At 39.1% G+C, this 14338-nt stretch overlaps 1 non-coding gene across 1 annotated transcript; it reads left to right on the forward strand.

Moving 5' to 3' along the window:
* The first annotated feature begins 12364 nt into the window (after positions 1-12364).
* On the forward strand, positions 12365-12467 carry LOC121958335. The gene has a single exon (XR_006106822.1). It is a non-coding gene; the product is annotated as a U6 spliceosomal RNA (small nuclear RNA).
* The last annotated feature ends 1871 nt before the right edge of the window (positions 12468-14338 follow it).

Consider the following 14338-nt stretch of genomic DNA (forward strand, 5'->3'; position numbering starts at 1 on the left):
GTCACACCGCACAAACTGCTTTCGATGACAGAATTTAGATGTCACTATTTAAACTTAGTAACTACCAACTTCAAAGCTAACAGCTAAAGGAAACTTTTCTTGGCTTGGAAATGCCGTACCCAATGAGTTAAAAGCAAAAAAGGTCATGACTGACATTTTACTTTGATTAAACACCAAGCAACTCATTAAACTACTAACTCAAACACCCATTTCTCAAAATATGAATGGAAATAAAAGTAGTAATTCCATTTACAAAGGATAAGTAGTTAAAAAACTTATAAGCAGTTTTACTACTGTTTGTGACGCTACTGTGACTTCCTTCATATAGTTTGCTTTTGATTATACAGCACCTGCTTTCTTGGTCTTTAGACATTTAGATTAAGTTATTTCAAATATTAATATTATTCATACCTCAAAACATTTCTTAACTTTTAATGGTGCAATTCATTTTTGGAAATCAGTTGTTTCTAAGAACTTCAGATTAACTACAGTAAGTGATAGATTTCTAACTCAATCTTGGTGATGAATATGATGATGTCTCATCAGTTTTATCTTCAAGAAAACAGTTTGTAATGCTTTAGTTCTTGATACCTTGATATACTCTAAAGACGTTTATTGCCATTTCATCTAAAAAGTGAAAAAAAGAAAGAAAACATCTAATTGTTTTGGACATGTTCACAGAGATAAACACAGCTGCTCTGCAAAATGAGTAAGCACTTTTCACAGCTTTTGCACATTTTCCCAAATTCAAATCCTGTTGACTCACTTTTGGTCCAAATCATTTCCCTAAAAACACAATGAATATATCAGAGTATATTTAGCGCATAAATATTTAGATTAATTTTGGTCTTCACCCGTGGTCCTGTTTACCCTGTATTTTTGTTTTCCTCTCTGGATGCATCAGCTCAATGCTTTTCCTATGGGTCTAGTGTTTGATGTGGAGTAAAAGGCTCCAGGAGTTTATGAATGAATATTTTAAAAGGGATTCAGCGAGGCGGCGGGGCACAAAATGGTTCCTCTGTCCTCTCTACAAGCCAGTCAGTCATCCTGCCGCAAGCCCAACTCTGGTATCTCATAAAAGCAAAGCTGCATCACTCTGCTGGGAAGGGGAGTTGAGTACAGGAAAAGTCCTGTGTATATATGTGTGTTCAAGAAAGAGAGAGGGAGGCTTGAGGGGGAGAGCGGACAGACAGAAAGAGTGTGAGACAGAAAACAGAGGTGCAGGGTGTGGGAAAAAGAGCAAAGGAAAATGAGTGGGCAAGAGTTTCTAAAATGGGAACTTGTGCTGTTATGAACCTGTAGGTTGTCACGTCTAGGTGTTGATCGGTGCAGAGCCAGAATTAGATGGCTGCCGGGGATGTTGCTGTCAAGATGCCTATGTCTCCTCTCCGCTTGTAACTTAAAGGGCATGTCCGTCATTTTTATTTTCTCTCTTTTTTTGAGGGTTTTATAACACTTTTTAGCTTCCTAGTAGTGTGCCATGTCTCTTAGAAATTACATATGTAACTCATTTGAAACAGCAAATAAGTATATGAGGAAAACATGCTGCCAATTACATTGCCTATTTATGTTTTTGAAAGTTGAAAAAATGTTGATACTGAAAAAATAAGAAAAATGTTCACTGTGTTTCAGTTGTTTTCTCTAAAAACAGATAATCTCGCACTGCATGATCCACTCGTAGTGACTGCAGCATTATTTTTTTTATTATTAACGTTTTTATTTACATTTAAGTGAAATGATTTTTCCCCAACCTTGACCAAAGTGCTGTTGTTGTCTAAAACCTAACCATGTCTGGATGTTTTAAACTGTGATTCTGGTGTCACAGTCCTGCACTTAATATGTCCACCATCCATCCCAACCACCCTCCTAGGAATCAGCTCACACGGTGCATAAACGTAGTGTTTCATTAATTCAAAGACACATCTCTCAACATAATCCAGGCAGTGCTGTCACCACAACATGATTATGAATGAATTTATTATTGTACAGACTTAATTTCTTGTTTTTTTAGTTAACATGCTTGTTTACCCAAGCCCTTTGTAAAAACGTATCCCACAGGACCTAACCTGCATGATGACGCTGCTACATATAAACCCCTAGTCCACCTAATATGCCCCTTTGTGACTGAGCAAAGCCTTTATTTGAGAATTATGCGTTGTCAATCTTCCAAATGAGCTATATCCCTCTAACCCAGTGAAATTGAATTTGCCTTGCGTGAGGACCACTTTTGCAAAGTGACACAAAGTCAGGGGTCAATTTCTAGGATTTGAGGACTTTCAGGGCTTAGCCTGGACCTCCCTCGGATCCATGGAATCCATCTTTTTTTCTTTAAAGCTCTATTTTGATACATTTTGATGCTTTTTGTGCCCTCTGACACCTTATTTACATTAACAGTAACATTAAAAAAAATCCTATTGTAATTTACAGATGGTCCGCGGGCCACCCAGCACCCTGTCGTGACCTTGATTTGGCTCTCTTGCCTAAAATTGAGTATTACTGATCTTAACCCTCAGCTAGCACTTAAGCTAAGCAAAGTACTGCTGTGGACGCAAAGTAATTTAAGACCTGAAAGCTGCAATAACACTAGCAAAGTAAGCAATCAAGGAAAATCCTATGTTCTGCGAGGCAAGTTTCCTGTTTTTGTCAAAGGACTCTGGTGGCTTTGATGAGGGCGATACGATAGCGTCATAACCCTGTTGGAAAGGGCTGTCTGATGGCAAGGTAAGGTGGTGAAAATATTACACTGACAATGCGTAAGTACCTCATAACACCCCACTCCAAAAATGTAAACTTAACCTTTCAATTATTAGTATAATTATCTTCAGACCGCTGACCTATGTCGCTGCTGTTTGCTAATGGCTGAGTGGGCGTTTCCGTTTAAAAATCTGGAAAAGAAAGCAGATGGAGTCGACCTTTGAAAACTTGAACTAATTAACATTGTTTCAGAAGCTGTAAAACAAGTTTAAATACAACAGATAATGTCTGTATATGGAATTGATGTTGACATATTTTTTTTAATGTACCACTTCTGATTGAGAAAGTAAAGTCAATCTCAACAAATCACAAGGTTAAAGTATCATGTAAACTTCTTTTTTTCCTGTAAGCAGTACAAATAACAGCACTCAGAGCACTCAGACTTTGAGCAGGAGTCTCTTAAATTTCCAAGAGCAGTCAATGTTTTCTGTCCTCCCTGTTGCATAAGCACTTGTTAGCCAATCGTGTGAAACGTTGCAGTCAGCGTGAGGCTGGTATCAGTGTAAGCTCAAAAACTACATCTACATGCAATGTGATCTCTGCTCTGGTCTCTGATTTTTGGCCGCAGTGTTGAAATTCCTCTTTGTCTGGTTCTAACCAGTCATTCTCTGTTGGTATGGAAGAGGAGAGAGAGGTCATGGTGGTGCTACACTGCATTCAAGTTGCATCAGAGTTTGTCTGTGTTCTCATCTTTTTTTCTTTTTTCTGGCTACAGTGATAACATCAGAGCGGCTGTTTGGGGATTGTCTGACTGGTTTGGATGCAGGGGTTATTGACCGTGATTTGAACTCTTCAGAAGCAAAAATTATAAAAGATTAACATAAAAATAATTAAATTTAAAGACACAGTGCCTGTTTCAGAAAGTGAGATTTCAGCCTTGTTAGCGTGGATTGTTTTGACACTTGAGGTATTTCTGATGTTAGTGGAGATCAGCAAATGCTTATCCACTGCCTTCCACCACCGCCTCAGAGATTATCTTGGGGAAATCCCATCCCTCAGGTCATTTGTGCTAAATGTCCTGAGATCGAGTTAAGTCTGGGAATGCTAAAATATCTGAATGCATCACGGCAGACATCTCAGGAGAGGCCCAGGCTGTCGAGGGCAGGTGTGATACACACACATAATACAGGAATGCTATTTAGTCCGATGGACCTCCCTGGCTGTGTGTCATGACTCGGGAGTGATGTCATGTGTTATTCTTTTCCCTCGCTGAGACATATACAGTATATATGTTTGTTGACGAGGACTGTCTCACTCAGGGTCTCTGGTACGTTTCGCCCAGACTGATGAAAAATGTCTGTGGAGGGCCGAAACTTTGCTGTGTCTTTACAGCCTCATATGGCTGCTGTCTCAGTGCAGACACACACATACACACGAATGCAAACACACTAGTTCCACACATTTGTATGATCCTGAAATTAAAACTTTGTGTGATTCCGCATCAAAGGTGATTTTAGAGGTTTACAGCACAACAGTGAATTTTAAATGAGCAGAGTTTATAAATGTCTTCATCTGAGTCACTGGCCGATACCCTGTGGCAACATTTTGATGCAAAATCAATAAGCAGCATGACCTTCACCACAGACAGTGGTTGGCACAAAGGGCAAAATCAATATTGCAGCTGGATCTGAGCAAACATGTAATGAAAAAATGCTCAGGGACAAAATATGTCATATAATTTGCTGTAAGAAATATGACCTGTGTCTGAACTGACTGAGAATAAAAAGTTTTGATTTGAAGTTTTGAGTTTATTAATCCTAACACACTGCAGCAAACCAATGAGTCCATCATGTAATAATATAATCAGTAATGCCCCTCCAGGATGTTGTGATCTCAACGACTATTTCAAATTCAACGTATACCGGTGAATTCTGCATGACATTGAAAATTCTGTTCGATCACAGCATTTTTTCGGCGAATTTGATCCACAGTGTAGCGTCATAGCAGTCCCCTACACAATGTCAACTAACTCACTTACTTGTGGTTGTAAAGATGCAGACATGTTTGACATGAACATTTCACATTTACCAACAAAAATGACTGCTAAAGATCCTGATGCTCTGCACAAAAGTTAGGGCGAACTGTTTTGCACCATGAGCAACATTTTGGTGGAATACAAACAAAAGTCATTGCTTGACAAACACTTTCCTCATACAAAACACCTGTAAGAAGGCTGTCAAATCACCATGACAGAGGCTGTTGCAATCACATCTATTGCAAGTGGTGAAAGACTCGAGGTGAGCTGGATTAAATATGCATTGTTAGTAGTAACGTTGGTGCAGTATAAACTCGGAACAGTAAGGTTTTATGCTCACTTAAACAAGTTTTTTTTTTATTTTTTTATTTTTTTAATTGTATGAAGAAAAAAAACAACTATTTATGCAATTTTCAGATGCTCCCACAAATTTGTTACAAGACAATGCCTGAAAATGTTGCCGTGTGCCAATTTTTTCTTAGAAATTTGGCATTTTAAAGATTATTTTTGGGGGCTTTTTACTGCCTTTAATGGACAGCTTGAATGTGAAAAGGGGAGCGAGAGGGGGCGACATGCAGCAAAGGGCCAAGGCCGGAATCAAACCAAAGGATAAAACCTCTGTATATGGGGCACCGCTCTATCCACTGAGCCACCAAGCGCCCCAGAAATTTTACATTTTAGGCCAAAACAATCCCTACAAAAGCCTGCACAATCTTGGAGTGACTCACTTTTTGTGGATTTCTAATGCTTCAAGAGGTACAAAACAAAACTCAGAATGTATGACAAAAATAAGAAAAATACCTGAGCCTAGTAATGTCTTCTGAGACGCTGCTGAGCAAGGCATTCAGCCTCCAGCTGCTTATGTGAAGCTGCTCAGTAACAAACCGAAGCCTGTCTTCGACCCCCAGCTCTTTGTCCTTAATGTGAGTGTATTATACACAATGAAAGGCACATAACTGAAAAAAATGTGCTTTAACACCAGAAGCCTCACATTTTTGCTACTTCACACTATTAATGGTCATAGCAACATCAACAGTATGCCTCACACTGTACCTCAGAATAAAAACCAGCAGCTCCAAACCTTTCTGAATTGACGTAATTCCTACTGTGATGACTGTAAGAAAGTAGTCTGAGTAACCAGATGTAGACCGTGGACTATGGCTGTGAGCTTGCCAATGGCTACAGAAAACAACAATAATAACCTCCGAGATAACGACACACATGCTGAAAGTGGCAGCTTTGTTATTTAGGTGAATTGTAAATATCTACAATGAACTTGCAAATTCTACAATGTACCAATCCATTTCATTTCACATGAGCTTCTGTGATATCGTCATAATAATGTTCTTCTGGAGCCACATACAGCCAGCAAATCATCTGTGGTTTCAACAGTCCCGTGAGCTCCACCAGAGCTAAAGTTATAGCCAGGCTTCACCTCAAGGGCACCAATTCTAAAATTATGTTCGTCTTCTCTATCAGTAAAAACTGAATTACATAGTCAACAATTGTCCTTTACCTTTTTGGGGGGCATTTTCTTTGGTGGAGAATAAGCCATTTTAATGATAGGGCTAGCCTACACACATGCAAATGTTCCACCAAAACAAGTTCCCCGCTGACACTATCTTGCAAGGGCTGCCTTGCTGCATCCTGGGTAATGACGATTGTGATTGCTTTCAACAATTACAAACAAGCCACAGCATTTTTCCCCCTACAGCTGCATGATAAAGTGTGCTTCCAGGAGTCTCTATAGCGCTGACACAGCACTGCAGAGATGGGTCTGGCTACATGAGACTAGTGAGAAAGCAATGGAAAATCACTAATACTTCTGTATTCAAATTCTAATTTACAGCTTTATCAACTATTCCATCAGTTCCAAAAGTATCAGCCTATCTATTCACTGTAGCTCTTTTTGAAATATATATTTATCATTTACAGCTTAACTCATTGGACTTGCAAAGAACAATTTTAAATCTTTCTTGATTTAGCACAAAGCCAATTTTGAGAGCATGAGATATGATCACTCTGGCAGCACATTTTCCCCAAGCACTTTCTCCCGGTATTCATTTGAGAGCACTTGAGGTAGATGGTGTTTTTCCTCTCAGACTTTCTAATAAAGCCTTGTAAAGACCTGCTGATTTCCCTTAAATGTTTGTTGATTAAGAAAACAGGAAGGCAGGCATGCCTCGGTTCATTAGTTACCCGGTGAGCAAGGCTTAAGGCTCGCGCCGCCGGGGGGCAACTCTCATTCCAAACATACACAACTCAGTACTGTAAACAAATGCTCGCACACATATGCTGCACATGGAGCAGCAAAACACGCACAGATGCATGCTTACGTCTACGCATTTAAGAACGTGCACAAACTATGGATGAATTCACAAGCTTGCAGTGTTTCATACCAAGTATTCCCAAACACACACAGAGGTGTGATCTGCCAGGCAACGCCGCGAAACGCTGCTATGTGAGAAAACACCTCGCAAAGCAAACAGAGCCTCACAAGGCAACCGCTTGTTCCAAGGCCAGAACCCGGGGCAGCGCTCCTCACATCTCTGTGCAAGGAGGGGAAGGAGGCAAGGGAGGAGAGAAGAGGGCGAGTGATCAGGTGAGATCAGACTAGACACGATAAGAAGGCATAAAAAACATGTTGAGGGAGCAACAAAGAAGCAAGGCAAGAGCGAGGAAAGAGAAAAATGAGAGTACAGGGATGACTGAAGATAGCTGTTTTAGGGGAGGAGGCAGGAAAGCTGAAGATCAGGAACAAAAAGACATCTCTTTTTCTCTCCATTTTCCTCATCACGCTTCAGTCTTTTAGCACAAGTATATGGAGTGTAAAAGTGTACAGTGCAGGAATTGACAGTTTCTGTTGTTGCTCACCAGCTTAAGTTGTGCTTAACTATTTTTCAGGAAAATCCTGCACTGTATACCTTGAAGACAACTTTCACAGGGTACTGGTTTTTAAAATGATACAGCTTAAAACATAGGGTGGGTGCACACATAGCATTTCTTGCTGAGCACAAGTGACTTTTTTCAACTTTTCCAATGAGGAGAAAGCGAATGTGGCCACCAAGAGAAAAAAAAACACCTGTTTTTTCACAGGACACTTCAGCTTTTTTTTGTGTTTTGTGTTCTCAGACTGTTTGATATGTCAGTCACAAACTATCGCAACGCAAACAGAAGAGCCAATTTGTGCGAGCAGATCGGCTGGATACTGAGTGTTGTGCTTTTATCAAAATACGCTTTGTATGCTTTGTATTTATTGTCTAATCAACCCTCTGTTATAATTGCATTACGGTAGCTACCTAGCTAAGGTAAATATCAAGACATTGTTGTCAATGTTAATGAAACCCACACGTAGTGCTTTAAAGTGCTGGGATGAAGCACTCCCCATCACCCTGCCACCGCTCCTCTGCCAACGAAAAACACTGTGTGGACACAGGCCCTCAAAATGTCAGCCAGAGATAGCAATTTTTTAAAAAAAAACCCAAAACTTTAGCTTAAATAGCTCGCCATTTACAGCTGATAAAATCAGCCAATGACAGTGTCTCGAAATGAGAAGTTGCTTTTGGGAAATGGGTTTACATTTTGTATAGCACCTTTCTAGTCTTCCAACCACTCAAAGTGGTTTTACACTACATGTCATATGTATTCATATACACACACACATTCAAACACTAATGGCCAAAGCTGTCATACAAGGCGCCACCTGCTATTCAGTTATTCACACTCATTCAAGCAAAATGGGAGTTCAGTATTTTGCCCAAGGACACTTTAACATGACTGGAGGTGCCGAGGATTAAACCACCGATCTGATCTACCTCCTGATCCACAGCCGCCCGCCCTGCCTCTGTCTAAAATCACAGACCAGCTGATTAAATAATTAACATTAAATCTGCCACTGTTATTAAAAACTGCATGTGTCATGTGAGATCAGCAGGCTTTGCAGATGCAGTAACAGTAACTAAAATGATTTAGCAAACAGTCCATTGCTATTTGCCACATAAAAACTACTCTGTAAACTGTACTCCAAGTACATGGAGCAAGTTTTACCGTAAGTCACACGACATCTGCTATAGTCCTGCTTAGTTTCCTATTGAGTATTTGGCATTTGGCTTTTTTCAACTTTTTGAGGTGACTTTGCAACGGGGCCCCAAATCTTGCTATGCTTTCTGCAGAGACAACAATGAGCCACGAGCTCTGGAATCCAACATCCAACAGAATATTTTTCTCCCCCCTCTGCCCCCTCTCCGTCTCAAAACGCTTCCATTTTCCCTCAAGCAGGAGCAGACTGTTTTGAGAAATGTGAGCTTGTTATGCTTTATGATTTGCAATCTGGTGTCTTATTGACACGTTGCCTCCTCTACCAGAAGAGAACCTTTCAAAAACATACTTCAATGTCCTGTGCAGCCTCGCACGTAAACGGCAAAAGGTTGGCCAAGGCCGTAGATGTATTTTTCAGGCCTTGGTCTTTTTAACAGACTTTAGGATGTTTCCAGCTCAGCTCATTCTGGTATTTCCCTCTATAGATGTGGATCTTGCTCTACAATCCATCCATAAAAGTGAGGTGCTGCCAAACATTGTAATGACTGCTCTGGTGCCAGGGAAAATTTGAACATGAACCGGCTCTCAGACAAAGCCAATCTTTTGTTTTTGCGGCCAGAAAAAAATACCCACATGTACAGTAACGACATTAATTCTCTGCTTGCTTATGTTTGTGAAGGAGCTTTTTTTTTCTTAAATTCTTGCCGCTAAATTGCTTTTCCCTCCAAACTATGATAATTGTTTCAGACACTTTTTCCAGTCTGGAAACCTTTACTCTGATTGGATGACGAGTTGCCCGAGTGCCCGGTCTCTGCTCTGTTCTGTTGCCACATACATTTCGGGTTGCTGTGATCCCTGGCACCCAGCTTGCAGGACTATGTGTTTATGTTGGCTATGGGAGGCCTGCCAGCTCGAGGTCCTGGAGCTGTAATGAAACGCTATACTGAATATTTCCCCTCAAAATCAAAACAAAACCAACGTCAATAGCACTTATTAAACATCTAGAAATCCTTCTTCTGCGCTGCAATGCATTGTAGATGTTTGCTTTGTTGGCAACCAGAGCTGGCAAACACATCGCTCACAGAGACATGTTTCTAATGTGTGCGTTGTTGATGATGCACATTTAAACAGTCAGTGTTCTCGCTTTTTTTTTTTTTTAAATGGCATCCAGTTCTCAGAGCTTTCAGAGCTCCCTATCTGTTCTGTCTCTCCCTGAGCATCTGTTAACCATCAACGAAACACCACTTCAAAAGCTATAAACTGGAATGAATAAATAGTAATCAAAGTATAAAAAAGCACAGAGGAAAAAAAGGAATACTTATTTACCATCTTGACAGTGTTTGTAGAGTGTATGACTTTTTCGCCATTAAAAAAAAACATGAGGAAGTAATTTGTCTTGATAGGAACAAACGCCAAGTTGTATTTGGTGTGTGTGAGTTAGTATGTGACAACAACATGAAACCACTACGGAATTGAATTGGAAAGCGCATTTTATGTCAGAAATTGGGGCTTGTCTCTCATTTGTTTTCTACAGAATATATCTATAGATATAAGCAGGGATATGTTGCATACCCATATATAACAAGAACCACTTCTATAGCCAACATAATGTCTCCCTGCTCTTGTATTTCACTTGATAATGTAATTTTCTTATTGCTCCATAGTTCTTCTTTTGGTAAACCATAATTGAGTTAAAGTTAGCTGATAGTTTTGACTTCTTTTCCTGGGTTTGGGGGCTTGAGGCATCAGTGCATGTGCTTGCGTGAGTGTGTATGTGTGTGCATTGCTGCTTCTGACCTTGCGCACGTGTAGGATGTCTACAATCTGGGAGCCGGATCTGGACCTCCAGCTTCTGCAAGACACCCCGCTCTCATTGAGATTCAAAACGACAGATTATCTCTGGCATTCCACATCTGGAAGCAGTTGAGCGCCAAGGAGCCGCTTCTTCTGAGAAATATACAAATATGTAGGACAAAGTGCACATGAATGGAGAGGATATGGCTTCTTACTGTATGGCACTGTATCTAACTGTATCCTCATGGGTTTCCAGATTTCGGTTAAAATGATTTATTAGATTTTTGCTTATCATATAGCTATCTACAAACACATCACAATGAATTTGTTATGTTGGCGTTTACGCCTTGTTGTCACATAGCTCTGTGTGCGTATGCCTGTCAACCAGAGGTCCATTGAAACGTTTTGTTTTGGTTTTTTTTGAAGTTAAGAACTTGCCTCAAGCATATTAAACATTTTGAACTTTTACATCATAGTCATCATCAGTCAGACTGTATGCATATTGTGCCACAGGACATTAGCATAGAGATGAATTAGCTAACAGGTTATCTCACTGAATTCAGTTGCTTGACTATATTGATGAGGGAAAGGTTTAGCTGCATACCCTAACTTGCCATTTTTATATGGATTAAACAAAAGTAGGAAGGTTTTGTGTTTTAGAGGGGCTAAATGCAGACGCTGTTTTTGTACGGATGAAACAAAGGTTGATCTGATGCTAGATTTTGTTTCTTTTTAAACAGAGCTAGGCTAGCTGTTTCTATCCATTTTGAGTCTTTATGCCAAGCTCTCTTGCATGTCTTCATATTTAGCAAACAGACAGGGAAGTAAAGATAAAGATACAAATATTTACATCTAAAAAGCACACAAATATGTTTTCTAAAATGTAAAACTAGTCCTTTAACAACAGCACGTCACAGTATGACCTGACACTTTAATCATCAGCTGTAAAGGTTCCTGACCACTGAGCTAAGACAACACCACCATCAGAGGCTCAAAACAGGTTCATGAACTTTTGTCAGACTTTCATTCGAAAAAAAAAAAAGTGTTTTGTTTTGTATCATAATTTCTTCCTCCACAAATGAAATGACACACTCAGCATCAGCAAGAGGGAACTTTCTAAACCCATATCCATTTCTTCGTACCTGTTTTATATACATAATTATCATTTCTAATTATGCTTGGTGCGTCTCTGTAATCATCTCTTAGCTCACTTGTTCTTCAATCATTCTTCTGAGACAAAAGCTATTTCAGGAATGCAAAGTAAATTGCAGGGTTTTATAAAATAGTCACAGTGTGAAGTCAAGTGAAGAGACAAAATGTTCTGACAGGAACCTTTGTGATTATTATACATAATGGACCAGCATATTGACAGAGAGACACCTGTGTGAATACATACACCCAGATGCACACACATACAAACACAATCATAATGATAATATTTTAGCATTTATGGATTCATAAACAGCCTCCCATACATGGGAATGTTCATGCCACACAGTCCCCGCTCTCTCTGAGTGTGATGTGTGGCTGAAAGCATTTTTTATTTTCACGCAAAATGATTCATGTGAGCACACAGCGTGGTAATCACCAGCTAGTTGTTGTGCATCAATCAATTAAGAGAATCTGTCAAAGCCCCATAATGGTTTTAATACATTGCCTCTTCCACTGGCTGGGTAATTACTACATAATTACTCAGAGTCATCTCAGGTAGATCTCTACCTGGTTAAGTCAGCGCCTGAATATAAATGCATGGAAAGTTAGTTTCAGATGGCTTGTTTGAAAGCAAAGCACTTCTCCGGGGAGCTGCTGCCGCAATACATATTAAAAAACTGAATTGATAAAGTGATGATTAGCATTACACCTGCAGGAGGAAGAGACTGGGATCAGAGAAGTGCTTTTTATATGTGACTGACAGGTTTGAATTTTGACTCAAGGAGATCTGAGTGTAATGCAGAAATGTTTAAAGAAGATCATTTACATGAGTGTAGGCCTAAATAAGTAAATGTACTAATACCAAGCTGTTAAACGACCCTATTACAAGTAGTTGGGGTGAAGCAATTTTAAAAAATATTTCATTATATGTAGGACTGCAATTTCTGACTACATTTAGTATGGCTTAAACTACTGATTATTTCCCAGATTAATTCATTGATGGGAGAATTCATGAAGAGTGGATTTTGATAGCACCTTCGATTTGCACATCACTCTCTATCTGTCCCTTCTCAAGGTGTGATTCACAAAACTGAAAATTAATTGTTGGCTATTGGCCTTTTTTTGCAACTGACTGCATTTATCCAAGTATAAATTTTGCCTTTTTGCCAACAAAACAGTATGCAGAAAAAATACAACAGAGAGAAAAATAAAACTGAATTTTTTAGACCACATGCTACAGTTCCTGGCTGACGAGGTGCAGAGGCACGCCTGGCATGACAAAGCCTTCACCTGGCTACAATCACTACAATTATGAAGCAGTAAAGCGTCAACCAATCATTTGTTTTTGTTTGCAGCTTTGGAGCTGTGTTTTTTAGCGTATTTAGCTGACATTATACTGGCTTTATGTGCATTGCAGGGATACAAAAAAACAGTGAAACTTTCAGTCGAGGTGCTTTTTAGCAGACAGACACAAGCCTGTGACGACAATGATTGTGTGAGCAACACTTAAAATGTACCAGTCACACTGTTGCACTGTAAGTGGCACCATTAAATGTCTTGTTAGTCCAAACTATAGTTCACTGCTAAAAACTAAGCATAATTATATGAATTATAAGACCAGAAAAAGCGGCAAATTCTCAGGGGTTTTTTTTTGGCATTTTTGCTTCATAAAAATGATTCATAAGTTGTCAAAAATGGTTGCCAACTAACTTTCTGTTAATTAACTAACTGATTAATGGACTTATTTTTTTTCTCAAACTATTTACAGTAGATATAACAGTTACATTTATTTCGCAGTTTCATTACAGAACTATTTAATGAGTTGACCCAAACACTGATGGTCACTCAGTCAGAGTATTTAAGTTAAAATATTGGTTCTGAACATAAGTTTCATAAGATTTAATTGACTTTATTTTTTATTACATGGCCGTCACCTTAAAACACTACCAAGTAAATGTACTAAAAAAAATAAATAAATAAATAAATAAAAATGATTCATAATAACAACTGGCTGCCAATCAATTGTCTGTTATTCAAATGATGATTGGAATAATGATTTTTTTTTACTTTTTACAGAAAATGTAACAATTACATTTATTTCGCAATTTAATTACGTGACTATTTAACATCTTACCTCCAAATACTGATGGTCGTTTATTCAAAGTGAGTGTAGTTAAAACATTGGCTCTTAAGACAGATTACATAAGTATCATAACATTTACTAACCCTATTTTATATTACATAACTCTAAACACTTTCAAGTACTTCTGCTTTTCAAACACACAACAAACTGTCTCATTCTAATAAGACAATAACTTCAGTTTTGGATGACAAAATCAAAAAGCCAAGCCTAATTTACCCCACGTTATCAACACGATAACACTGCATGCTGAAATATTCAGAGCCAGTGAGTCACAGCCTTCGCAATCTAACAAGAGGAGGCTTTGCGTAGAGCGATATATTGACATCCAATTCACCAGCATTTGCCTTTCAAATGAGCCCATTGATGGCTTGAAAGTCACAATAGTCACAATCCAGCTGTGCCAGTTGGAAATGACAATGGCGTGGTTTCCGCTGCGGAGTAAAAAAGGCAACAAGCGGGGCTGAATCTTTGTGCCTCTCATA

Source organism: Plectropomus leopardus, chromosome 18 (assembly GCF_008729295.1).
Source record: "Plectropomus leopardus isolate mb chromosome 18, YSFRI_Pleo_2.0, whole genome shotgun sequence".
Classification (NCBI taxonomy): Eukaryota; Metazoa; Chordata; class Actinopteri; order Perciformes; family Serranidae; genus Plectropomus; species Plectropomus leopardus.